Raw genomic sequence first — 6,090 nt, 5'->3', positions numbered from 1 at the left:
TTATTACTGGAAAAGGTAAAAATTAATATAACTGCAATATAGATAATCTATTTTTAAAATGTTTAGAGTTTTTGTGTGAATTATTTAACTATTTTGGGAGAGATCCAAGGATAGAACTAGCTATATACATGTTATTGATTTTAGTGTTTTGAACAATGTTTTCTGGGATTTGGGTAGTGGTATAACTCACAACACCATTATTATATTTTGCATATGTGTTATAGTTTGCATTATTATCGATTACATACTTAACTCATGTTAACGACTGATTACCTTATAGAATAACATTTTGAAGCTTGTGAGCTCTCAATCAAATGAATGAATGAATAATAAATAGAGAATGGACCTCATAGCATTGTATTTAACATGTTCCATATAAAAGTATAATCCAATTTGTAAGATGATCAGTGATTTGCTTAGATTGCTCAAATGCTTCTGAGATGACAGTGTGTTCCAATTTAGAAGTAAGCCTCATTGGGAGGCTAGGTGGGTGGATCACGAAGTCAGGAGTTCAAGACCAGCCTAGCCAAGATGGTGAAACCCTGTCTCTACTAAAAATACAAAAATTAGCTGAGTGCAGTGGCAGGGGCCCGTAACCTCAGATACCCAGGAGGCTGAGACAGAAGAACTGCTTAAACTCGGGTGGCAGAGGTTGCAGTGAGCTGAGATTGCACCACTGCACTCCAGCCTGAACAATAGAGTGAGACTCTGTCTCAAAAAAAAAAAAAAAAAAAAAAGTAAGCCTCAAAGACAATGAGTTAGACTATATTATAATGATTATGTAGAGTAAGTTGTCCTGAGTAAAATCAAGGCACATGGACAGATAGGTTAACTTAAGTAATGTTTTAGAAAAGCTAGGGTGGATTGATGTATGCAATTATTAAAGCTACTGGTAAATAGGTTAGTTTTTTTTTTTAAGGAAAAAGAAAAAAAGAAAGAGAGAAAGAAAAAAAAGAATGAAGTAGAGGAAGAAAGAGGCAGAGGAAGAGGGAGAGAGAACGGGAGTGTTGCTTTATTGCCCAGGCTAGAATGCAGTCTAAAAATAGGTATTGAAAACCTCTTTTACGCCGATAATTGTGCTTAATAATGGAGACAGGAAAAAATGAGGGAAGAAAATAACAAACAAGCAGCCAACCAATATTTCATTTAAACCTGTGAGTAGGTGTGATGTGGTACTGATGAGAGTATATATTTTGTGTATTTGAAGTGGAGAGTTCTATAAATGTTTATTAAGTTTACTTGTTCCAGATCTGAGTTCAAGTCCTGGATATCCTTGTTAATTTTCTGTCTCGTTGATCTGTCTAATATTGACGTCGAAGTCTCCCACTATTATCATGTGGGAGTCTAAGTCTTTTTATAAGTCTTATGTATCTGGGTGTTCCTGTATTGGGTGTGTATATATTTAGGATCATTAGCTCTTCTTGTTGCGCTGATCCTTTTACCATTATGTAATGTCGTTCTTTGCCTCTTTTGATTTTTGTTGCTTTAAAGCCTATTTTACCAGAGGCGAGAATTGCAACTCCTGCTTTTTATTTATTTATATATTTTTGTCTCCATTTGGTTAGTAAATCTTTCTCCATCCCTTTGTTTTGAGTCTTTGTGTATCCCAGCATGTGAGATGGGTCTGGATGCAGCATACCGATGGGTTTCGCTGTGTCTTTTGATTGGGGGATTTAGTCGATTTAAGTTTAGGATTAATAATAATATGTGTGAGTTTAATACCGCCATTTGATATTAGCTGGCTGTTTTGCCCATTAGTTGATGTAAATTCTTCATTATGTTGATGCTCTTTACTTTTTGGTATATTTTTGGAAAGGCTGATACTGGTTGTTCCTTTCTATGTGTAGTGCTTCTTTCAGAAGCTCTTGTAAAGTAGGCCTGGTGGTGATGAAATCTCTGAGTACTTGCTTGTTCACAAAAGATTTTATTTTTCCTTCGCTTGTGAAGCTTAGTTTGGCTGGATAGGAAATTCTGGGTTGAAAGTTCTTTTCTTTAAGGATGTTGAATATTGGCCCCCACTCTCTTCTGACTTGTAGGGTTTCTGCTGAGAGATCTGCTGTGAATCTGATAGGCTTCCGTTTGTGGGTAACCTGGCCTTTCTCTCTGGCTGCCCTTAGTATTTTCTCCTTCATTTCAACCCCGGTGAATCTGATGGTTATGTGCCTTGAGGTTGGTCTTCTTGAGGAATATCTTTGTGGTGTTCTCCGTATTACCTGGAGTTGAATATTGTCCTACCTTGCTAGGTTGGGAAAGTTTTCCTGAATAATATCCTGAAGCGTATTTTCCAACTTGGATTCATTCTCTTCGTCACATTCAGGTACACCTATCAAACGTAGATTAGGTCTTTTCACATAGTCCCATATTTCTTGAAGACTTTGCTCATTCCTTTTTATCCTTTTTTCTCTAATCTTATCTTCTCGTTTTATTTCATTAAGTTGGTCTTCAACCCCTGATATCCTTTCTTCTGCTTGATCAATTCAGCTGTTAAAACTTGTGCATCCTTCATGAAGTTTTTGTGTTGTGTTTTTCAGCTCCATTAATTCACTTACATTCCTCTCTAAATTGTCTATTCTCATTAGCATTTCATCACACCTTTTTTCAAAGTTCTTAATTTCTTTGCATTGGGTTAGAACAAGTTCTTTTAACTCACAGAAGTTTCTTATCATCCACCTTCTGAAGCCTATTTCTGTTAATGGAACACACTCGTTCTCCATGAGGACTTGTTCCGTTGCTGATGAGGAACTGTGATGCCCTGTAGAGGGAGAGGTGTTCTGATTTTGGGTATTCTCAGCCTTTTTAGGTTGGTTTCTTCCCTTCGTTATAAATTTATCCATCTGTCATCTTTGTAATTACCGACTTTCTAATTAGGTTTCTGAGTGGATGTCCAACTTGTTGATTCCTGGCGCTGGAATCTGAGCAACCCACTGCACCAGCTAAAACAGCGGCATTAAGATTGATGGTGCTTTTCTGCCCAGGAATCTCCGGTCTGGCTTCCTTCTTGAGTCAGTCCTTCAATCAGCTGAATAGGCGACTCTGCCTTTCCGGAGCTCCAAACGTCGGCCAAAAGGAGACCCAGTCCCATTTGCTCTGCACCAAGAACCACCACGCCGGCCACAAGAGTCACGCTGGCGACCCGTGGGGCTCCTCCGCTGGGAATCTCCTGGTCCGTGAGCAACAAAAATTCATCTGAAAGTGTGGCATCCTCTCGTTCTCTGCGCTTTCACTGGGAGCTACAATCCCGAGCTGCTAGTGATCAGCCATGTTGGATCTCTCTCTCAAATAGGTTAGTTTCTATGATCTTATACCATTTTCTTGTTTATGACACCCACATCCCTGTGGTGATGAGCTGGTTTATAGTCAGGAGAGCAATGATAGGTACAGTCTCATTCATTTCTTTCTGATCTTGGGAGCAAGATCACTATTCACTCTGCTCCCCATTGCTTTGGGGACTTGCCATCAGTGCATGTTGTATAATCTTGTAGTTTGTATAGCTGCAGTAAACTCTTCTCTAAAAGATGGCATAAAATGGAGACATTGAATATAGAGTTAATCTTATGTGAGAGAATTTTGGACTATAAGAGAGTTCGGGCTGATTTTCTGAAATATGGTAGTAACTTAAATATTATAAATTGACAAAAATGTGTTTTCAAATGTCTTATTTCAATAATTAAAATATAAAAATATATATTTACTTATTATGTGTCATCCATTGTTCTGTGTACTTCAGAGTTTAACAATGAACAAAATTGTCACACATTTCTATAGTGAAGCTTGTGTAGTAGTGAGGAATAAATTAGTTGGAGTTTAGGTCAATGAATAAGACACATAATATGGAAATATGTGAAGAGGATAATGTTAAAATAATAATAGTGCAGGTTGTGAGGGCAGGTTAATTACAGTGAGACTCATTAAGAAGTTTGAGCAAAGACTTAAAGAATGTGATTCATGTGATTATCAATAGGAATTGCTTTCCAGGCAGAGACCTCAACCAAGGCAAAAGCCTCAGTTACAGCTTGCTTTTAGTGTTGGAGAAATAGCAAGGAGGCCAGTAGGACAAGAGGGGGAGAGCAGAGAGATATAAGACCAGGGAGCTAATAGAGAAACAGGGCTAAATGACATCTAGGGCCTCTGCATCACCTCATTCATATAGAATAAAATGGATTTATGTTGTATCTAGGCCACTGTAAAGGATACTGTTTTTCACAGCTTAGTGAAATGAGGAATCATTGAACAATTCTGAGTAGAGAAGTGACAAGATTCAACTTAAATTTGAAAAGCATCGCTGTGTTTAGAAAAGATGTGGCAGCAGCAAAGGTGGAAATGGAAATTATTTGAAATTATTTGAATGTAGAAGATAGTGATGGTGACTCAGAACAGAATTAAAGCAGTAGAGTGTTAAGAAACATAAGAAAGGGTCAGGTTCATATATATATTCCATTTTGGGAGGGGACAGAGATTACAGGCATGTGCCACCACATCCAACTAATTTTTGTATTTTAAATAGCAATGGCGTTTCACCATGTTGCCAGGCTGATCTTGAACTCCTAGCCTTAAGTCATCCACCTGCCTTGGCTTCTCAAAGTGTTGGGGTTACAGGCGTGAGCCTCCACACTTGTCCAGATTCTTAATATATTTTGAAGACAAAAACAACAGGAATTTCTGAGTGATTGAATGGTGGGTGTAAAATGCATAAAGGCTATGATTGCAGTGGGTTGGTGGGGAAAAAAATTGGAGTTTAATAATGTACCTGTTAATTTTGAGACTGTCTTTTGAATAGCTATATTTCAAGTCCTGGCTTGTATATATGAGTCCAGAGATCCAGAACAGAGTTTGGATTGGAAAATTATATTTGGGAGTCATTGTCATATAGATGGCCTTTATATTAGGTTGGTGCAAAAGTAATTGTGGTTTTTGCCTTTAAAAGTAGTAGCAAAAACCGCAATGCTTTTGCACCAATTTAGTAATTATGAAACTGGATCAGATCACCAAAGGACAGGTGTAGATAAAGAGGAGAAAGGAACTGAGGAATAACCCAAAGCCACTACAACATTAAGAAATCAGAGAAGACCAATCAACAAAGAAGTCTGAATAGAAGAGGTAATTGGTGTAGGAGGAAAACCAAGAGAGTAATATTTTGGAATTGAAGTAAGGAAGTATATCAAGGGGAAGATAATCAACTAGCTCAATGCTGCTTAAAGGCTGTGAAAGAGAAGGACGAGAACTGATCATTGCATTTAGTATTATGGGGGTTGTGTTCATTTAGATTCTGTCAAAAAACAGAACTAATAGGATGTGTGTATATATATATTATACAGAGAGAATGTGTGCACACACATACACACACACACATACCTCCGAGAAAGAGAGAGAGAGAAAGAGAGAGAAGAGAAATTTCTTATAAGAAATTGTGGCACAATTGTGGGGGAGGCTGGCAAGTCTGACATCTGCAGGGCAGGCTGACAGGCTGAATACTCACTCAGCAGAGCTGATGTTGCAGTCTTGGGTCCAAAAGCAATTTGGAGGCAGAATTCCTTTTTCCTTTGGAGGATCTCAGTCTTTTTCTTATAACTTTCAACTCATTTAATAAGATCTACACATATTATAAAGAGTATTTTGCTTTACTCAACATCTATTGATTTAAATGTTAATCACATCTGAAAAATACCTTCACAGAAAATGCCTTCATGGAAAACAGCTTCATAGTAACTGGTGTTTATCAAACAACTGGATATCAATCCTAGTCAAGTTAACACATAAAATTAATCATCACAGAAGTCATTGATGAAATTGAGAAACTGTTTCAACAGAGCATGTTTACTACCATATTCCAATGTCTTGTTAGTAGAATAGTACTTAGGTCAATAAATATTTGTTAAATAAATGTATTTTCTACTGATTTTTCCCTTAGATATGTTATCCTCACTTGAATCAAATTAGATAAAATGTGCCAAAAGGAAAAAATTAAGAAATGCCTCTTTATTTTAGTCAGTAAAAGCCTATAGAGGTTGAGGAATAATACAAACAATTTAAAAACTGGTCAGTGAAAAACCAAGAAAATAATTCTATAGTAAAGTATAATTGAAAAACATA

This window comes from Sapajus apella, unplaced genomic scaffold (assembly GCF_009761245.1).
Source record: "Sapajus apella isolate SASKATOON/1434 unplaced genomic scaffold, GSC_monkey_1.0 scaffold87, whole genome shotgun sequence".
Classification (NCBI taxonomy): domain Eukaryota; kingdom Metazoa; phylum Chordata; class Mammalia; order Primates; family Cebidae; genus Sapajus; species Sapajus apella.
The sequence above is the reverse complement of the archived record's forward strand: the minus strand, read 5'-3'. Positions refer to the sequence as shown.